This window comes from Urocampus carinirostris, chromosome 4, assembly GCF_059441175.1.
Source record: "Urocampus carinirostris isolate Australia breed hairy pipefish chromosome 4, RoL_Ucar_1.0, whole genome shotgun sequence".
Classification (NCBI taxonomy): domain Eukaryota; kingdom Metazoa; phylum Chordata; class Actinopteri; order Syngnathiformes; family Syngnathidae; genus Urocampus; species Urocampus carinirostris.
In genome coordinates, this window is record NC_142352.1 from 43,739,666 (window position 1) to 43,762,430 (window position 22,765).

Below are 22,765 nucleotides of genomic sequence, written 5' to 3' on the forward strand. Positions count from 1 at the left end.
TGTGACGATCTTTACAAAGACTACAGCTAAGTTGAATGATTCAAAGCTAAAATTTGGTCTTTTGAATGTTAGATCGCTTGCTCCTAAAGCTTTACCTGTAGATAATATTATTCGCGATTATAAACTTAACTGTATCGGTCTTTGTGAAACTTAGTAACGCCCGGATGAGTATTTAGCTCTAAATTATGCTTCTCCCCCAGACTACGAGAGTAGCCATGTAGCACGCACGTTGAAAAAGGGTGGCGGTGTCGCGCTCATTTCTGAAAAAACGCTCAAATTTACTCCTCGTACCTCTAATAATCACAAGTCGTTCGAGGCTCTTGTTATGAGGTCCTCTCCATTGTCAATTTATGTGATATCTATCGCGCACCAGGACCATACACAACTTTCTTAGACGAATTTGCTGAACTTTTGTCTGAACTAGTAACCTATGCAGACAAAATTATAATTATGGGGGACTTTAACATTCATATGAACTCCCCACTCAGTTCACTCACTGTTGCGTTTAAGTCTATAATTGATGCATTTGGTTTTAATCAACTGGTTGATTTGCCAACCCACCAAGATGGAAACACGCTCGACTTGGTTCTGACTCGAGGAGTTTTAACCTCAAACATGACGGTGCTATCGTGTACTACAGTAATCTCGGATCATTATTTAGTTACATTTGAGGTGCTAGCTAAATGTAGTACCAAAAATACTGAAGGATTCACTGGACGCAATATAAGCACGGGCACAGTTTCTGAGCTCTCCGATATTCTTCCAGGAGCAGTTGCGTCCTTTCCTTCCTACATAGGCTCTATCGATCGGTCATAAATGAATTCAATGCTACCCTGGCTAGTGCCCTGGATTCAGTAGCGCCCATCTGGCTTAAATCACGACCTAAAAGACGCACGCCTTGGTTTAATGATGAAAGTAGATCCCTTAAACGAGAATGCAGGAAATCTGAAAGAAAATGGCGCGCTACCAAGCTTGAAGTTTTCCATCAAATCTAGTGTGATAGTTTGTTGAAGTATAAAGCGGCCCTGGCCTCTGCAAAATCAGCCTATCTTTCGAAGGTGATTGCGTCACAAAAGAACAATCCCAAGGTCCTTTTCGACACTGTAGCATCGCTTACAAGGCAACAGACTATCCCGGATAGCTCCACTCATTCTGCCCACGACATAATGGTCTTCTTTACTAAGAAGATCCAAAGCATACAGGAAGAAATCGCTAAAGACAGTATTAATTCAACACATACTAAAGCACTCAAATCTAAAGATGCACGACATGGTGGCTGTCCAGGGATTTTGTCCCGTTTTAGTGAACTGTCACTCGATAATCTTAAACTGATGGTGAATACGGCCAAACCGACGACTTGCCAGTTCGACCCGCTTCCAGGTTCACTTATTAAAGGTCTCTTTGGTGTTCTTGCACCTTCAGTTCTAAATATTTTAAACATATCACTCTCCTCAGGTGTAGTTCCAGCGGCTTTTAAGTCCGCCGTCATTAAACCCACACTGAAACGACCCAACCTTGATCCAGAAAACTTATGTAATTATAGACCTGTGTCAAACCTACCGTTTCTTTCTAAAATACTTGAAAAAGTAGTGGTACAGCAGCTGAATGATTTCATGTCCGAGAACAATCTCTTTGAATCAATGCAATCAGGATTCAGGGCTAACCACTCTACTGAGACAGCTCTGATTAAGGTAACCAATGATCTCCTACGGGCAATGGACTCTGGCGCATCATCACTTTTGCTGCTGCTGGACCTTAGTGCTGCATTTGACACAGTGGACCATAATATCTTGCTAGAACGGTTGGAAAAATGGATTGGTCTCTCAGGAAACGTCCTCTTATGGTTCAGATCCTACCGCTCAGATAGGACACACTGCGTTAAATATGGCGAATTGACTTCTGAGCCCTTTAATGTTACCTGTGGTGCTCCGCAGGGTTCAGTGCTTGGCCAGCTTCTCTTCAGCATTTATATGCTTCCACTAGGTGATATTATCCGCAAGTATATTATCAGTTTCCATTGCTACGCAGATGACACTCAACTCTATCTCCCGATGGAGGAATCTGCCACACTAAACTGTGGAAATTTGGAGGCCTGCCTCACTGAGATAAAAGAGTGGATGTCACTCAATTTCCTGCGTCTTAACTCTGAAAAGACTGAAATGTTAGTAATTGGTCCATTTAAGTCCCGTGACTTATTCTCTAAAACCGCTGTGAACATCGACAATTGCCACATCACACAGAGCGACTCACTTAAAAATTTAGGTGTCATTTTTGACCCCGATCTGTCCTTTCAAACACAAGTGAAGAAAATTACTAGAACCGCTTTTTTCCATCTCTGTAACATTGCTAAAATTCGTCCTATACTTTCTCAGTCGGAAGCGGAAATCATAATTCACGCGTTTGTTACCTCCCGTCTTGATTACTGTAATGCACTACTTTCCGGTCTTCCGATGACCAGATTCAAGAGTCTTCAGCTGGTACAAAATGCTGCAGCGAGGCTTTTAACTAGGACAAAAAAGTACGATCACATCACCCCAATTTTGGCTAACCTGCATTGGCTCCCTGTTAGCCTAAGATGCGATTTTAAGGTTCTCCTATTACTATACAAAATCATACATGGACTTTCCCCCTCATATCTTTCAGATCTGATTTCCCCCTATGTCCCGGCCCGAAGCCTTCGTTCCGAGAGCGCCGGTCTCCTGGTGATCCCAAGAGCCAAGAAGTGTTCCGCTGGTTCGAGAGCGTTCTCCATCCGGGCACCGGTGTTGTGGAATGCTCTTCTCCCTGAGATCCGATTTGCAATCTCAGTGGAAATGTTTAAATCTAAGCTTAAAACTCACTTCTACTCTATAGCATACGAATAACCTAAAATTCTTATATGTAATAACTTGTGAAGCCCTTTGAGACTATTTGTGATTAAGGGCTATACAAATAAAAATGACTTGACTTGACTTGAGTTTGCATATTGTCCTCATGCCTGAGTGGTTTTCCTCCGGGCATTCAGGTTTCCTCCCTCATTCTTAAAACATGCATCTCACTTTCATTGGCCGCTCCAAATTGTCCAGTGAGCAGAAATCATCATAGAATTTAATTTATGTTCCTTATTGACTTGAGCTGCTATAGTAAAACTGCTTTTTAAATTCATTTTAACAATATTCTGCTATCATCTAAATATTATCCTGGGAATGAAGTGCAGTATTAATTTCATATTTACTTTTTCTTAGAGTGGCTAAACAAAAGCCCTGTTGTTGAAATATTTGTTAGGCTACAGAGGCAATTGGAAATATGTTAACATTTGCCATTCAAGTATACAATATTAATAAGCACTTAGTGTTGAAGAAGCAGTGCAAAAAAATGGAGGTTCAATGAGTACATTTCTTATTGTCCTTTTTTTAATTGATTATTATTTTCTAATCTGTTTCATAGTATCTGTGTATTCATTGAACTCCAGAATTTTCAAAAAATACTCCATCATTTCTTTTTGTTTTGACCATTATTTAGATGACATATGCCCAAGTCAAGGCCCGTGGGCCGCATATGACCCTCTAAAACAATGTCTCTGCCATTTGAGATCACCAGGAATGGTGTGTTTGTTTTCACTGTACGTTACTTATCCCTTGCACTTTATTTTAGTTTTGTGAATGATATAAAACTGCTGTACAATACAAGCTACTGATGGTGGCGGAATAATGGTACTGGTTACTTCCATTTAATACTCACATAATGGGTTTTTTTTATGTCAAGGAAAATAGTTTCTCTTGTGCCTGTTAAAAATTAAAGATTGCTGTCAGAGGATTAAGAAAATGTCAGAGTTTATAGAGATATACTCTTTGCTGGCGGAATTATTCAGATAAAAACACTTATTGAGTTTTGGTCTCCTTCGCGAATGAAGCGAGCATGGCCCAGTCACTATCTTGCCACGTTGCCCGGGCCGCACTGACAACATCTGGTCAGTAGATTCAGATTCAGATCTACTTTATTGTCATTCTGGTACACGTGTATACAGAACGAAATGTCAATACATCTGACCCGCACAGTTTCCTTGAATGCACTGATATAAATAGAATGTTGTATTGAGTTGGAGTATTGAGTACTAATAATATACTAAATAATTATGGCTATGTATAGTATTTTAAACTAGTGCAATGAGTAGTGCAAAGAATGCAAGAGGAGCAGCTAACCAGATGTGCAAAATGGGCAGTCAGGTAAACAAGTCAGATAAACAGTAACAATAACACTGTAGTACAATAGTGCAGAGGAGAACAGATGTGCAAGGAGTGGCTAGCTATAAAGAACTGCCAGTAGTGCAAAAAAGTAGGCGTAGTTTAGGAAATGAAGTCACACATGAGTGTCATATTACATTACAATGAAATTAGACTGAAAACGTAGAAATAGACTGATCTTTGAAACGTGACTGTGTGTGTGTGTGTGTGTGTGTGTGTGTGTGTGTGTGATGATTACTTAGACTGATCTTTGAAACGTGACTGTGTGTGTGTGATGATTACTTGTATATTAGGAATATAAAAACAGTTTAATTTCATAGCATGGGAGTCTGAGAAATACACAACTAAAAATAGCTAACTCTACAGAAAATGTAGCTTTACATGATCTTTTTAGAATATATTGGATAGCTGTTTGGTTACCTCATTAGACTATATGCGTCATTTTACAATCTACAATATTCAGTCATTCTGGCCCTTGGCGTATGGCTTAATATTCTATTTGGCCCTTCCATTTGTTTAACTTTGATTTCAATTTTGGAATTGCAACAACGATAGGCATTTAATAAATAAATGGGCAGACATCTACATTTTATACATATGATTATATTTTTAACATTTTAACAATATTTTTGATGAGAACCACAACAGAAAGCTGCAATGGTTACTGCAATAAACGTGAAGCCATCCGGAGATAAACCAAGAGACACAAAACCAACACTAACCCCAGGCTACCTGGCCAAACAACACACAGTGGGCAGTCAGAGAGCGCCAACTGAGAGCAAACAAAACTGGAAAGCTCTTGGCAGCCCTGGGGAGCTCGCTGGACAAAACTATACCAACCTCGACACGCGAAAAAAACCTCACAAGTAAATAGCTACAATCGCCTACCTAAAGCATAAATAAGCCGTAAGCAATTGCTGTCTGTTTCGGAGGTCACTTCACATGTTGTGTTAATAGAATTCGCCATTTTTAAGGTGTTGTGTCACAGCTCTACAGGAAATGAGTATATTTTAGGTATATTTGCAACATATGTGCATAATTGTGGGGAGGAACACTACATGTCCTGAGCCTAATAAAAAAAATTGGGGGGGGAAACCTATATAGGCCCGCTTCTCTTCTTGGACACAGCGCATAAGAGTACAGTCGCATAGCAAGCTGTTGAAGCTCAGCTGGTCATTCTCCAAGGCAGAGAGGGACACTTCTTGGTCCCAGTTCCCTAAGGGAAGTGTGTTCCCGGCATCCGTGGGTCCCCATCCAGCTGCTTCCTCTGTCTGGAGGGGGGCCAGAGGGTCAGCGACAAGGCTCCGTGTGACACTGAATTATCTGCCTGAATGTGATTGTGCCTGCTGGGAGTGATGCTCAAGATTGTGAGAGAGTGTGCGTGTGTGTTTGCAGCTGAAAAAAAAACAAATCTTCATGGTTTTTTTTTTGCTTCGAGCATATCTTTGTTTCTCAAGGTTTAATATTCATCTGCTGCATGTCAACACGGTGCCAGTGTTGAGCATAAATGCTGACACAAGTAGTTTTGGTGTGTCTGCTTGCGTGAATGGTAACGTGGAGTTAAGAGAAGGAGCTACAAAATGTATGTACTGAAGGGAACAAAGTGCAATTGGTACCAAGTAGGCAATAAGATTTACCTGGTCAGTAGAATATTTGGCACATTTTAAATATTATTTAAAGGAGCTGTACAAGATTCAAAACTGTGTTACTTTCTGCTGCCATCTCCTGGCATGTGTACCCATTGCAGCCTGTCAGCTCTTTAATGCAAGTGTGCAAGTGTGGGCATTCCTTAGACACACTTGAAGACACTTTTTCATCTTTTTGGGGGTTTGGAATCCTTTAGAAGCAGCCCTTTTCTTACTTTCACCATTTTCATGCTACACTGACAGTTATAAATTGAATTAAAAACTGGAGGGACGAGCGTTCCTTATTCTTGAAATAAGGCCTTAATTGGCATTAAAAGGTCTTAAATACAATTTTTGAAGGTCTTAAAAATGAGAAAACATTATCAAAACCTATATCTGTTTGAACTAAAAAGAATTAGTAGCATTTATCAATAGTCTTTATCAATAATTCCCCGATTTATGTTCTTGGCAACATGAAATAACTATAATAAAGGTAAGATAGGCACTGAAAAAGCAGATAGGCACAGTTGAAAATAAAGCATTAGGACTTAGCTGGACATTGTTCACACATACCTAATTGAGAAAATATTGAACTTTACCTATTTAAGGACACCTGAAATGACACATCCTACATTTAACAACACTACGTTTTTCTCATTAAATAAAAATAAAAATATACATAAGAAACAATTAAAACATGACACTTTAAACAAGCAAAATTGGCTCAGTTAGGGATGTCTGAAGGTATGTCACTAATTAAAATCATGTTTTTGACATCAGAAACGTCGGACATATTCATTTGTTCATTTTAAAGATTACAAGGAATACAGAGGTCCTTCAGTTTTTACGGTTTATGGGGACCAAAGGTACCTGCGAAAATTCAACTTTAACCATAAAACAATTATATATCCACAATTAATAACAGACAACGCATAATAGCAGTTAAATAAATGGTTTCACTGTTATTATATAAGATTAAAACAAAATTTTAGAACCTTCGTCAAAAGCACACACAGCTTCAGGTATTAGCGAAGAGCACCGACTTAGTTTAACATCTATGCCCCATCCACCCGTGTGTGGTCTGGAATTTATCAGCCCCCGGCCTCCACGCGGAAATCGGAACCCTTGGACTTATGGTTTTATTGTCATTATACAAAAGTAGAACGGAATGGGAGGGCTTTTCCTTTTCATTGTAAGAATGCAATTAAGAGAGCGGTTGGCTATTTGTGCGCTAGCATTAAGTGTCCTCCAATCGAGGCAAATCTCCTCAATGATTAAAATAAAACCGTCCCGTTTGTAGCGGTTTTCCATGAGTTGTTGATCTAGGTCATCCGTTCCATGGCTAATAGACCTGGTGTTGGCAAAATACAGTCCGCAGCTGAGCCTTCCGGGAGTCGTTAGCTTAGCCGTTAGCAGGAGGCTGGACCAGCCACACCGCTCTTGCCTTCTCACAGACGCTGCCCAAATCGCTTCTGAAACCCGATAATAATCCCATGAAGCACCTGCTGATAAAACAGCATTTCTTTGTGTTCTTCTGATTTTTCTTAGAGTCTGATTTAATTGATGAATTTCCCTTTCAATGTATCAAGCCGCTAAAAGATAGCGGCCCCTCCTGGCTTGTTTTTAATTCGGAGACGTAGACTGCGCATGCCCACCCTGGCTGTTTAACTGACAGTGTACACCAGCCTATTAGAGTTGCGTACTCAAACAGTCACACCCACCCAATACACGCACACACAAAGGCCATTCAATTAAAAATCTGCAAAGGAGCAAACCAGCAAAAACTGAAGTGCAAAGTACCGAGTGGTCTCTATATTTTTAACTTGTATGTCGAGTACGATTTTTAAAAAAGTATACCCAAATTAAGAAGAATTGTTAGCCACTTGAGTAGAATTTTAACCCAGTGGACACACACATTAAAATTCCATTTAATTTCGAGAACATTGAATTATCAATTGTCATTTTATTTGTATTCTTTGGGGGAGGGGAGTACATTTGTAAAGCACAATATTAGACCAGATCTGGCAAGTAATGATAAAACTCAGGGCTTTCCTTTAACTGCATCCTTAAAACACCACTTGGAAAGATGTAGAGACTGAGTAACAACTGAATGGTTGTAAGAGGTCAGGTGATTATATCAAGAAGTAGATAATTACACTATAATTCTGAAGTGCATTAGTTAAAACTAAGGCCGTGAAGGAGATATAATTGACTGAAATAATAAAAGGTTATGAATTAAGAACTCATATGAACATAGCTATACAAGCTCAGACAAATGTTAATGCAGATATTTCTTTCCTCCTGCTTGCAAGCTGTTCCAAATAACTTAAGCAGCGGAGACACCAAATGGGACAATTGGGGTGGAAAAATGTTGGACACTGAATCTAAATCCTTCAGAAGTGCAGACTTGAAATAAAAGAGCATATGGGTAAAGAGCCACTCGCCTTTGGCAACGGTCTGCTTTGTTTGTTTTTGTATCCGCGGTGCGCGACTCAAAAGGCTTAAAAAAAGTTACTGCTGAATTTCAACAGACTACTGCACCCACCCTCTTTGGTAGTGTGCAAAACAGGGTGGATTTGCCTTTTTGGTGGAGTTGATAATTACTTGCGTACCCAAAAATATTTTACTTTAAATTATGTGGATGCAGCTTTCATAAATGTAATCACCCTTGCACGGCTCTCCCCGCTGTATTTGCCTTAATATACTCATCAGTTTACATCCTTAGTGATTTCTTCACCCTTTAAAGTCTTTAAAGTAACTTTTACCGTTAGCTGATGAGTTTCTCTTTCTACAGGGAGTGCAGAATTATTAGGCAAGTTGTATTTTTGAGGATTAATTTTATTATTGAACAACAACCATGTTCTTAATGAACCCAAAAGTCTCATTAATATCAAAGCTGAATATTTTGGAAGTTGGAGTGGGGCTTTTTTAGTTTTAGCTATTTTAGGAGGATATCTGTGTGTGCAGGTGACTATTACTGTGCATAATTATTAGGCAACTTAACAAAAAACAAATGTATACCCATTTCAATTATTTATTTTCATCAGGGAAACCAATATAACAGCTCAACATTCACAAATATACATTTCTGACATTCAAAAACAAAACAAAAACAAATCAGTGACCAATATAGCCACCTTTCTTTGCAAGGACACTCAAAAGCCTGCCATCCATGGATTCTGTCAGTGCTTTGATCTGTTCACGATCAACATTGCGTGCAGCAGCAACCACAGCCTCCCAGACACTGTTCAGAGAGGTGTACTGTTTTCCCTCCTTGTAAATCTCACATTTGATGAGGGACCACAGGTTCTCTATGGGGTTCAGATCAGGTGAACAAGGAGGCCATGTCATTAGTTTTTCTTCTTTTAGACCCTTTCTTGCCAGCCACGCTGTGGAGTACTTGGATGCGTGTGATGGAGCGTTGTCCTGCATGAAAATCATGTTTTTCTTGAAGGATGCGGACTTCTTCCTGTACCACTGCTTGAAGAAGGTGTCTTCCAGAAACTGGCAGTAGGACTGGGAGTTGAGCTTGAGTCCATCCTCAACCCGAAAAGGCCCCACAAGCTCATCTTTGATGATACCAGCCCATACCAGTACCCCACCTCCACCTTGCTGGCGTCTGAGGCGAACTGGAGCTCTCTGCCCTTTACCTATCCAGCCACGGGCCCATCCATCTGGCCCATCAAGACGCACTCTCATTTCATCAGTCCATAAAACCTTAGAAAAATCCGTCTTGAGATTTTTCTTGGCCCAGTCTTGACGTTTCAGCTTGTGTGTCTTGTTCAGTGGTGGTCGTTTTTCAGCCTTTCTTACCTTGGCCATGTCTCTGAGTATTGCACACCTTGTGCTTTTGGGCACTCCAGTGATGTTGCAGCTCTGAAATATGGCAAAACTGGTGGCAAGTGGCATCTTGGCAGCTGTACGCTTGACTTTTCTCAGTTCACGGGCAGTTATTTTGCGCCTTGGTTTTTCTACACGCTTCTTGCGACCCTGTTGACTATTTTGAATGTAACGCTTGATTGTTCGATGATCACGCTTCAGAAGCTTGGCAATTTTAAGAGTGCTGCATCCCTCTGCAAGATATCTCACTATTTTTGACTTTTCAGAGCCTGTCAAGTCCCTCTTCTGACCCATTTTGCCAAAGGAAAGGAAGTTGCCTAATAATTATGCACACCTGATATAGGGTGTTGATGTCATTAGACCACACCCCTTCTCATTACAGAGATGCACATCACCTGATATGCTTAATTGGTAGTAGGCTTTCGAGCCTATACAGCTTGGAGTAAGACAACATGCATAAAGAGGATGATGTGGTCAAAATACTCATTTGCCTAATAATTCTGCACTCCCTGTATTGACTCAAGCGTCTGATCTTTCCCTGCTTTTAATCAAGCTCGATAGGTGTTTGTTTTTTTTCTTAATTAAGACATCACAGTTGTTGTCTGATCCTTCTCGCTTTTGTGAGAGAAAGTGTATCGAAAAAGAAAAAAGGCACTCTGGTCTCTTAGAGAGTGTGTGAAGATGACTGAGCAGCTTCAATTGGACCAGTTACGCCTTCTCCGACTCTGCTCTCCAGCTTCTGAAGTTTGAGGTGAGTACTTCTCTCCTGATGCAACACGCATCCACCCCCAGGGATCCACACTAGGCAGATTGTATTGGAGGACTATTGAGCTGCTTTCTGTCAATATTTTGTGATCGACCTACACACTCCCAGATATATTGTAAAGACCAAACAGAAACACTGATTCAACTTCACTCCAATTAAGAAATGATTTCATGGCTTCAAATGCTGTCATCTGTCTGCTCTTTTTTATGATCTGAATCTAAGTGATTTGTTTGCTTTCTAACTACTGTACAAAGGGAGGAAGGACTTAGCAAGTACCCATACATCATATTTGCACGAGACGTTACAATTCCTTCTCTGGCAAAATGAGAACCATGACGGACAGTAGCAAGCACTTGAGTGCACAGCAGTTGAATAGGAAGTTCAGTTGAAACAAAAACCAATAACTATTACATAAGAATGTAACAACCAATTTTTACCATGGTGATTTATTCCTGTGAGGGGGGCAAGCTTTCAAACCCGGTTTCAGCAATGTTTATCTGCAGTAAAACGGAGGCACTACTCTGGCAGCCCTCAAGTATTCCAGGATTTGCAGCAAACATTTTTTACAAGGTACGCTTGAAGTATTTACGGGCAATTTTATGTTAAGTAGGTACGAATTACGTCAAAGACACTCAATTTAAAGAGTTAGCTAGTGCTGTTACCGTTCTATTACATTACCCATAAATTTAGATACAACATCATTTTAGAAATGTTTGCACGAGGGGGATAATTCACGCCAGAGCATTTGTTGACAAAACGAAGCACAGCAATGCGTTCCAGCACTGGTGTAAGAAGAAACAATGTAGTGGTACGGATTGTGTGGACTAAGGTCAGGCAGACTTGACAATTTGTTTAAATGTGTGTATATGTCGGTAGGACTATATGGCTCGGTATCTAGCCTTGCTAATGTTATCCTCAGTTTGTCTAAATAGCGTTCTCTTTGCTTTCCAACAAGGTGAGCCACCTCATCTGACAGCGGCACAATATTCCTTTGACTAGTCATTGCCAATGGTGTTGAGTAGTATAGCTGTTTTTGTTGTTGTTGTCTACAGGTTACTGGCCAAGTTCACTGTATACTATAGTTTAGTACCGTCCGTCAAGGTGTTGTCACGTGGGTCATTTACCACACAAATTTACTTTAAAACTATACTAACTTACTTACATTAATAGGGTTTTCTAACCTGACATTTTGCAGTTGAATGACTCGTCATACGGTCATCTGTATGGATGAAGAATGGGCCCGTTTTTGGGTGCCCAAACACCCCCAAAATGATAGCATTTTAAAAACTCAAACACTCAAACACTCAAATACCGACAGGGAAGGATTAAATATGATGAAAAAAAAAAACTTTCAGTATATCAAAACAAAAATGTGAATAAAGCAAATGCCTTGAAATGGTTCAGTCCATTTGATTCCTAGCACAGCTCTCATCCCCTTCCTGCTCTTTGGCTTGTCTAGTGTCCCCTGCGGAAGTCTGTGGAGGCCTCGGTGTATTACGGTGGGAGTATGTTATACAGTGGTTATGTCAAACAACTATTTTACCACCCAATACCGTGACTTCGCTATTATCAACAGATATTGGACCTCATTTTAGCTGCATTGAATCGAATGCGAGAGATCGACAGACGGGTCGGTGCAGCGTCTGCCATCATTCGGACCCTGTACTGGTCCGTCGTGGTGAAGAGGGAGCTGAGCCGAAAGGCAAAGCTCTCGATCTACCGGTCGATCTACATTCCTACCTTCACCTATGGTCATGAACTGTGGGTTATGACCGAAAGAACACGATCCCTGATACAAGTGGCTGAAATGAGTTCCCTCCGCAGGGTGTCTGGGCTCTCACTTAGAGATAAGGTGAGAAGCTCAGTCATCCGGGAGGCACTCTGTGTAGAGCCACTGGTCCTCCGCATTGAGGAGAGCCAGTTGAGGTGGCTTGGGCATCTGATAAGGATGCCTCCTGGACACCTCCTTCGGGAGGTGTTCCGGGCATGTCCCACCGGCAGGAGGCCCCGGGGGCGACCCAGGACATGCTGGCTAGACTATGGCCCAATCCCATTTCTCTCACTCGGCCCCGAGAACCCTCCAGTGAGGTCCCTCGATAGAGGAGTGCCCTCATCGAGTGGAGTGCAAAGTGGAAAAGGTTTGGACAAGACTTGCAAGGTTCCACCCCTGTCCAGGAGATGGCGGTAATATTAATTGGCTGTAGACCTTAGTGACGTATAGGCCTACGTCACATGTAAACAACTCGAGTCTCAACGTAGTGTGTCAGTTGGAGAGTTCGTGCAACGTTAAAAATGCCCGCTACAGCTGTGTTATTACCGATTGCCTGAAAGCTCATCATCTTTTCCGTGTCTCCAATCAACGGAGGAGAAATGTGCTATACTGAAGACAGCTTTGGCGCTATGTAGTGCTGATTCATCTTTACAAGGTACGTACACTCATTAAAAAAAATGACCCGTTCGGTCAAATACAGTAAGAGTTAACATACAATGCACGTTCACATAATACCCTATGTTTGTGTAGACATAAATGGCAATCTACTTATTAGTATCTTAATGCCATTTTATGACATATAGTAGGGGTTTTGAATGTGTGACATGACGAAAAGTAAACAAACACAAGAACAGTCCACCTGACCCTTAAGCTGACATAATATCGTCACCAAACTTCCCTGTACGACCCAAAAACCTTAGTTCATAAGGAATTTAATTCAAAAGAGTTGTCATTGGATATAAAAAAGGTCATTTCAACATTTTTTCATGATGCTTACATCACAGTTAAAGCGGTCTTTTTCTTTTCTATGCCCACTTTTATGTCTAAATTGTTATCTATTGTGTTCCAGAGTGGCTGTCCCATAAGCGTGGACAGGTTGGACAGGAATGTTCCCATCCTGTGCTTATGGTTGGATGTGGAGTCAGAACTCATTCAGGACTTAAGGTTGAGCAAGAAGGTTATGTGGGCCCTGCATGAGCTGCTAAAGAGGGAACAGGGCCGTGGCTGGAGGTCCTGATCTACGTGTACTGGCTGGCCCACGCTCTGTCCTACCGTGTGGTGTCACGGGTCTTCAGGGTTCCCAGGTCCACCGTACAAAGAATTGTCCACAGTTAATATGGAATAAATTGCCCAAAAGCCATATTTAGGCTCTTTAAGTCAGACCCACATTTGCATTATGTGCTTTTCTGCATTACTATTCAATAAACATCTTCATTTTGAGTAACACCTTGGTGGTTTATTTCATAATGATGTGAGATACTGTGTGTGAACTATGTGACTGTTGGACAGAAAACAACTACAAATCACTCCAGCTTAAATAATAGTTTACTTTCAGAAAAACAAACTCACATTGGGCCAAAATACATAATAGTAAATAATGTGTCACAAATTTTAACAAAAATATACCAATACTTCCATGAAGCTGGAAAACACAAACTGGAACTTCATTGAGTTCTTAATAAAAAAAACAATATTATCCTTTTATAAAACAAAGGGAAACATTGCAGAGATGTCACTGTTCTGGAAATTTGTCCACGAGCTTCCCAAAAAGGACGGGAACCGCTCAGTTTTGGCCACAGTTTCTTCGAGCCTTTTCCTCACTCCGGCAGACTCCGCTTTCAAAAAGTCAAGGAGTGTATCGTGCTTCCTTTTTTTTCTGGGTGATTTGGGGTTTGGCGCCGGATTAGAAGGTGCCAACGACGTGCCCGGTGGTGTGGATGGCGTGGTAGCTGTGATGGTGACCAGCTCTTCCACGGGACGTTCTACAGTGGCCTTTAGGTTGGGTGGAAAAAACAAGAATTACTTAATGCTGATGTATTGTACAAAAACAACTGAGTATAGGATGCTCAGCAAGTTGATGTGAGACAGGAAATTATAGGATGTGTTCTGGATAATTATTTGATAGTGAATAGATACACAAAATTGACATGTTATTCTTATGGCTGTATGAGCCTTCTATTGGCCAGCATCACATATGCTTTAGAATTGTCTCCACATTTGGACAACATTTTGAGAAGGTAATTAGTTTACTTAATATGTGTTTACAGAGAAGGCAGTGGACTATGTGATAGTAGTTTGTTTCAACTGTATTTCCACGTGAAATTCGGAGACATTACTCATAATGCATGATGAAAACTAATGCATTCTGATCTCACATGAAAGAATCATATTGTAAATAAAACACGACACCCGAAATTGTGTGCAGTAAACAAGCGCTTATGTCCAGAACGGTATTCTGACTATGCTCCTTTAGCGACTGGCCATGTACAGTAGATGTAAAAGGACGACTCGTTTAAGATAAAAACAGGGATGGGCTGAACCGTGATTTTCTGCCCAGTTATCCTACTTTAAAGTTTGCAGCGTGAAGATTTTTTTTTGCCAGCTCCCTTGGTAGATTAGTGCACTTCGTAAAGTAGCGATTTTGCAATGTTCGTGTTTTAACGCGAAAATACGATTTTCTATTGCATTTACGTCTAACTAAGATATCTCAATACATTTTGTTGCAAATACATGCGTGGTTGTGGAAAACTACTTACATTTGTGCGGTTCCTTTCCGGGCATGTTTGTTGATATTGAGAATTCGCAAAGCCTTCTGGGTAGTCACTTCGCCGCCAAGTGAGGTCGAGAGCCCCCTCGGTCTTGAAGTGGCTACGACATGGTTTGAGGGCACTTCTGCCTCGGTCTTGAGAGTATCGGGACACACCCCATTTTCACGTGAACGCGCAAACCGAGTGACTAGGGCACATAGCGAGTGAAAGTGCGAAGAATGGGACTCAGCCTATGTCTCTAGGCTGGCCTAGGAACGCCTCGGGATCCTGTCGGATGAGCAGGAGGAATTGGCTGGGGATAGGGACGTCTGGGCTTCCCTGTTAAGGCTGCTGCCCCCGCGACCCGACCCTGGATAAGCGGAAGACCATGGATGGATGTATAGATGAATCGAATGCAACGATGATCAGCCAAGCTTAATTGTTGCATATGTGTAAGCTATGTGTGTGGTCATCCTCGCAGCACCAGCATGGACATTCATATTTTTTTAATAGTAAAAAATCACCTTGTTCAGGTGAGTCTATTACCCACAGTGACTATAAAGAAAAAAATACACAAAACCCCCTATTATATTTAGAATAGAATAGAATAGAACAGAATATGCCTTTATTGTCATTGTTACAACATGGGACTTGCTGTGAAGACGAAATTGGACGACTCCAGTTCCACATTTACGGTGAGGATAAGGAAACAAAGACACAAAGGAACAAAGAACTAACTGACTTTGTTGTCCTCCGGGGGGGGGGGGGGGGGGGGGGGGGGTTGTGAGGGTCAAACATAGTTGCCGGATACAACCGAATGTTTGATCTTACATTACACATATTTGTACAATGGTTGTAAGCGCTACCCAGTGGATCAGTTTGAAGTGTATTATGATTTTCACAAATGGGAAGTGACAATCCCGAACAGTGTTGAATGATCTTAAATCACTATAAGTCAGCCGTGTCCAAAGTCCAGCCCGGGGGCTGGTCACGGCAGGTGATCAAATTTTTACTGTCCCGAGGCTTCCGTCATTGAATTGATATGTTGATGGCACTATAAAATGCATCTGTACAAAAAATTAAATAAGAAAATCACCATTTCGCCAAATGATGGCAGAAGGTATTTGGCCACCTTGCCCTTGGCTTTTTGCGAGAAGTTTAGCAAACCCAATTTACGACATGGCGACTGTAAAAAAAGAAAAAGGATGCTGACTGTCAGGGGCACCGCTTTTTCGCCAAGTCGAAAGTGGAGTAACTGCATCTCCCTTATTTGCCAATAGACTGTACCTGTTTTCAAAGAATGTAATATCAAGAGGCAATGCTAGACAAAACATGTTGACTACTATAATCTAACTGGAAACTGACATTGAAAAGGTGAAGCATCTGGTAGCTCTTTTAATGGCACATGAGCGCTTTTTTACTAGAGCCTATGAGTCAAATGAAAATGCGACAAAGGCGAGCTATGAAGTCGCAACGCTAATTGCCAAGCACTGCAAACCTTCACAAAGGTGAATTTTTTCAAGACTGTTGAAAGAATGCGAGGCTGAATAGTTGGCCCTCACACATTTTCAGCTTTACAAAATTCGACCCGCTTTCTGAAAAGTTTGGACACGCCTGCTTTAAGTGAAATGAAAAAAATACATGATAATAACCAGCCAGTCACTAAAGTTCTAAACCTAAAATCGCCCCTGGCATGAAATAATCCTTTCAGATTAACCCAAAAAATTAAATATTATTATGAAGTTGTACATTTCAGTTTCATTTGTCCCCAAAACGTAAACCAACAAAACACATTTTTTGTTTTAAACTATGTTTCTACGTTTACCCTTTGGGTTTAACATTCTCGATTCTGTAGAATGAGTGAAAGTTCTTCCTTTGACATAAACAGTGGCCTATATAGTGTTGTTCCCGCCACAGGCACTCAACAACTAATACTTCTTCCCACTAATGGTGTGGGTGGCTGCAATAATGTGTAGATGAAGGGTGGCGGTGGTGACGGTATAAGGGGTTGGGGGCTCTGCTGTATAGACTCATTGAGGGTGGTAATGGAAATCTATGGGGCCGGGTCCTCAGGCAAACACTGATTCACAGGCTGACGACAGCCTCAGTCCGACAGGCCTGACCTATATTGCTGTTTGCATAATAGCGAGTTGGGGAGAAGAACCGTCCAATACATGTTTTTTTTTTCTTTTTCCAGTGCTTCCTCACTGCATGTTTTGTTATCTTGGTTCCGAGAGGTCTGTGTGCTTGGTCATTGTACGCAAACCTGCCTTAATAAGTGTGTGTTGTCGTTGTTCTTCACTGTGTTGGGCCAATTAGTTAGTTGGTGTATGTGAGTCAGGATGAAGAAGGTAGTGTGTGGCTATGTGTGTGCTGTCCCCCCGGCATGTCCTGGATCCTGTAGCGGGATACAGAGGCCTTTCTGCCTGGTTTACTGATGAGGCCTGTTCTGCTTCCAGACAATTTAGCAAGGGAAACTGCACTACAAACATAAACAGAGACTGAGTGAGCCAGGCAATAATAGAGAACACACAAAATCAAAAAACAAGGTGCATAGCTTTAGATTTTAGCAGTTGTGGGCTATGTATTTCACAACTAGGCCTCCAGCTCCAGTCAGAATTAAGGATGTATCGTTTGCGAACGAACCGGCTCTTGGATGTGAAATTTCCCACTTTTGTTAAATGGACGAAGAGTTGAGGAGATTTGGGCCGATTCCAGATTCCCGGCGGCACCGGGTTCTAACGCCGCCAGACACCGCCAAGCTCTGTCCACTCGGGGAGCCAGCAAAGTGGACTGCATGAGGGGTGTGAGATGCAAAGGGCCTTGCCCGCGTGACATGTAAAGCTTGTTTTTTGTAAAGAAATCTAAGTTAAACAAGACAGTATAAACAGAGACAAAGAAAAACATTGACAGGTGGATCATAATAATGAAAAATTTCAGCTTGAGAGGTGCCTGTCCTGACCCGAATGTAATGAATGATTTTAGGTTTTTATGCTTATGACAATAAAGACAATCTTGAATTTTGATCTTGAATCTTGGTTATTTTGCTGCAATAATTTTCATCCAGTACATAAAAACAATATATTGAGAATCTGTTCCATTCTGCTAAAATACAAAAACATTATATTGGCAAGTTTCAAAATGACTTCCCAATTGAGGGCGGCAGGGCGACTGAGCGGTTAATGCGTCCGCGGCACAGTTCTAATGTCATTAGATCGAATCCTCCTGTGCGGAGTTTGCATATTCTCCCCGTGCTTGCGTGGGGTTCCTCAGGGGCACTCTGGTTTCCTCCCATATTCCAAAAACATACATGTCAGGTTAATTGGCCTGTCCAAATTGTCCCTAGGAGTGAATGAGCAAGTGAGTTGTCTGTGTCTGTGTGCCCTGCAACTCGCTGGCAACCAGCACCCCAGCGACCCTACTGAGGATAAGTGTTGCAGATAATAGATAGATGGATGGACTTCGCGATTGGCAATATTTATTTATTCGTTCATAGATTCATTCATGGGTATTTATTTCTGAAAGCATTTTTTTTACTGGGCCATATTTAATAACTTTAACATTTTATCATTATTATTATTATTATTACTATTACAACTGTCAATGGCCCATAGAGCCAGATGGTAGCACATAAGCTGACTACAAATAGACCTTTCATCTTTTGGTCTAGAAGAAAACTGCACGGATAAGTAAATCGTTTAATATGTATTCAGATTTGTTTTTATTTTGCTTGCTTACAAATAAAAATGTCTTTTTCTTTTTCAGTATTGAATAGCTGGAAATGAGATTGCTTAAAATTCGAGAGGATGTTTATTTGTTATTTTGAGTATTATTGCACTCGGTTGTTCACCATTTTAGCCACTAATGTTTCCAATGTTGACTAATATGCACTGTTTACATAATTGTCACTATTGGCAAATCATGTTGCTGTCCTTTCATTTCCACACCTTTTAAAACTGATTTTTAATACAAATAAATGGTTTGGGTGGTACCTATAGAGCAGGTTGGAATTTTTGCATCTGGAGGGTTTTTGTACTGTTTTTCTCCTGTTCTCAAAATTAATTGATGCCTTATCTCCTCCTATCAAGTGTCTATTAGACTATAATCTGTCGTGTACCCAACTGATACCGATCTGACGGAGGAGTAAGACTTATTAATATTCCACTCAGGTAAAGAGGCTGGCTCACTGAGAGGTTTTTGTTATGGGATGAGTCGCAACATTGGACTGGGCCCAGTGGTTGATGGCGAGCTGGCATGGACAAGCAGAGCCTTGCGTGCATGTTTGTTTGTATTCCTCTTTGGTCAGTGTAGTTCAAAAGCTGAACCGCACCCAAGCTTTGGTAATGATGCAGCCTGCCACAAAAGACTACAATAACCAACAGTCTGCGGCCAGCCAATTACTGTCTGCTGCAATTATATTTCCAATTCACAAGTAACCGGTGGAAAGTGGCCCAACTCGACTAATCATTTCGAGCAATTACTTTAAAAACTAATTAGAAGAGGGTTTTTTTTCTTTTGCGGCTGTGCGTGTCTGAGTTTGGAAGCAGTTTTTGTTTGTGTTTTTGTTGCCGTTTCACTTTGTCAACCAACTTGAATAGAAAACACAGAGGGAGAGGTAATGGGGGGTCACTATCGGCATCCCGGCAAGCAAAACATCAAGCACAGCCACAGATTTGAGAAATTTGGTCATTATAGACGATGGGTGTGTTTTGAGTGAGTCCATTGTGAAAGAGAAAATGCTGTTTTTATCCCACGGGTGTCTGAAACCTTGGCTCAAATGATATAATAGATCCTTGGGATGTCAGCATGACCGCCTTGTGAGAACTCGTGAACTCAGGGAGAGGGTGAGATGTGACCCGATTGCAGAATTGGGGGGTATTGGATGCTTTCCATAGGAAGGAGAATGAACTAAAAGTCCTCAGAGGTCATAGAGCTGTTTATTCTTTTTCAATAGCGCTTGTCCTCATTAGCGTTATGGGGAAGTTAGGTGAGACTGCTGGCCTCACTTCAGCGACCGCTCACATACTGAAGACGTCTTTCTTCTGAATGTGGGTGGTGCAGACATTGATTTGTTTATATGACTATCAGGGATTCAAACCCAGATTTCTTGACTGCGAGTCATATGTGCTGAATACTAGATGACATGTTGAAAACATGACTCTGAGGAGATTGTATAGATTCAGTTCGTCCTCACTGTAGGAATGTAAAAATAATTCACTTTAACCTTGCTGACAATAAAAACGTACTTCATCCAATTTACTGCCATTGTTGCAAAAAGTCAAACCAAGCTTTTTACTATTATTATTGTTTTTATGAAAACAAACTTTCAGTTCTTAAACAAATAACTATGAATAGATATTATCTATTCCCAATATACATTCCTATTCATTTCCAAAGGGTCAAGCTTCCCACTGCTAATACTCAAACAAACTACTGCTTGTTATTAATAGGAATTTGAGGTTGCTGGTTCCAATCTAATTTAAATTGTGTTTTAAAAACATATCTATGGGTATCAACATAACTATACTCGCTGAACCCTCAAGGCATCAAAATTCTGGTAATTTAACTTGAACACTTATACTTATCACCAGGTTAACTCTTTTATTTAAATCAAATTTTACAGGAAAGATAAGACCTAGTAAAGCTCTCAAATATGTTCAATGTAATTCAATTCTAGGCTTTGGTAATTGAACTATTGAAAGGTATCCTTGCTTGGGGGCACCGAAAATATACTTTCACTTAATGTTCATTGGTACTAAGAGAATTAAAACTAATGTTTGTAATGTTATAAAAATTTGCCAAACATGATCTGCAGAAAAAATTAAATTCTTCAGTGCATTTTATCTTACTGTGTAAGGTTTGATGATTTCATAAAATTAATGAGGGGGGTGGGCACACTAGTAGAGTGTGGTTCAAAGGCTGAAAATCCTGAGCCCATCAGTGTGGATAAGTTTGCCTCAGGTCCCTTTCCTCACACGGTTAGTTTGTCCCTGACCATAATCATTGTATTTACATTACTATTTATTTTGTCTGTACTGTATATTAACACTTGTGCGTGTCTGTGTATCACAGTAGGCGTTTCAGGTTGTTGGGATTTTTTTTTTGTATTATTGTACACTGTTTCAATGTTTTTTACAGCACTTTGAGTGCCAACGTATTGCCTGAAAAGTGCTTTAGAAATAAAATGGACTTGATTTGATATTTTAATGCATCTTATTGGCTGAGAGACGTGAACAAAATCCTGACTACATTTCCTATTACCAACCTTAAAGGTAGAAAAGTGCTACAGCACTCCTACCGGTAGTGGGAGAAAGACGGTGTTGCACGCCTGGCCTAAAAGTATTAAAAAAATGAATTTTATCTCAGAGTCAGAGGTACTAATGAAAAGAGCCACACCCGGTTCTCTTATCTTTCTGATTTGATTCCCCTCTATGTTCCTGCATGGAGCCTCCGCTCGGGAAATGCCGTTCTACTTGTGACTCCAAGAGCCAAGAGGAAGTCTGCAGGATCGAGAGTGTTCTCCATCCGGGCCCCGGTGCTGTGGAATGCTCTGCTTCTGGAAAAAAGATTTGCATCCTCAGTCGAAGTTTTGAAATCTAGACTAAAAACCCACTTCTATTAAATAGGTTATGATTGATGCCCACATCATACTTTTCCTTCCCTGTCTTTTTCCGACTGCCGGCCTGGTGGTGATACGAGAGAGAAGGACGATTCGGGATGAGTCAGTGGACCTAAAGCATGTCAACGTCTGCATCGACCAGCCGGCAGAGTTGGAAAGCTGCGTCGTTGCTGTCATCCACTTTCTGGACAAATTTCAACATATTACCAATTGGTTTCTTTTATTGATGTTCACTATGTTTTGTGTACTGTTACCCAAGACTAAATCTATTCTGGAACGGAGACTACCACTTGTGAGGCCCCTTCTCAAGGTTTCTTATTTTCATCGTGCTGAGGTTTTGAGTTTTTCCTTGTCCGCATTTTTGTAATGTATTTATTTGAGACACTTATGCTGATTTTCACGAGCGAATAAGAAAGACGGGGCGGAGCAAACGCGGGCTGATGGGAACTGGGGACGGGTAAAGGTGAGTGTTTGTGAACGCAGGAGACAATAGTGGATATATATTTTTCCCACCCTTACAATTGGAAATATACACTTTTTTTTCCTTGGATTACTTTCAACGGGTACCCCGACTCTGCAGGTCTGCATCAAATGATAAGTAGCTTGCTCTGTTCACTCCACGTATAGGCCTGGCATCGCAGTACCACCGGGAACAATGTAATAGCACTGGCCCTTTGGCTAGGACCTTGACTCAGTTCCTTGACTGGGAGCAAGGGTTTCAACCTATTGGCTTTGAAATGTATCATGAATTGTCTAATAATAGTTAGTGGACGATTGGAAAAAAATATATATCAATAAACGGATACGAAATCCCCCCCGTCGACAGAATAGTTCATTCAGAGAACATCCATTATTTAATGTGGGCGCATGCAGCTAATATACTGGTGCGGCTTGTGTATGTACTGAGTCGGTTTTCCTCCCGAAATGCGGTGGGTGCGGCTTATAATCAGGTGCGCCCTATAGTCCGGAATTTACGGTAAGTGTGTTCCTAAACAACGTTAAGTATTTAATTGTATAGTTAATAAAGATTCGACCGGTAAAAAGCTGTAAATACAACATTTGAAAACATTTACTATACCCTCCGACAGTGCTTTATTGGCTAATGCTTGTACACCGTTTTTGGATTTCAAAATAATTTCTTTGTTAGACACGGACATTTTTGTCACTGTTTTCT

At 40.9% G+C, this 22,765-nt stretch overlaps 2 long non-coding RNA genes across 2 annotated transcripts; one reads left to right on the forward strand and one right to left on the reverse strand.

Moving 5' to 3' along the window:
* The first annotated feature begins 12,493 nt into the window (after positions 1–12,493).
* Positions 12,494–13,669, forward strand: LOC148367654 (uncharacterized). The gene is made up of 2 exons (XR_015850355.1): positions 12,494–12,880; positions 13,295–13,669. It is a non-coding gene; the product is annotated as an uncharacterized LOC148367654 (long non-coding RNA).
* An 83-nt stretch (positions 13,670–13,752) lies between these two features.
* On the reverse strand, positions 13,753–15,232 carry LOC148367655 (uncharacterized). Its single transcript, XR_015850356.1, has 2 exons — positions 14,982–15,232; positions 13,753–14,217 (listed from the first exon to the last, which is right to left on the reverse strand). It is a non-coding gene; the product is annotated as an uncharacterized LOC148367655 (long non-coding RNA).
* Positions 15,233–22,765: the final 7,533 nt, after the last annotated feature.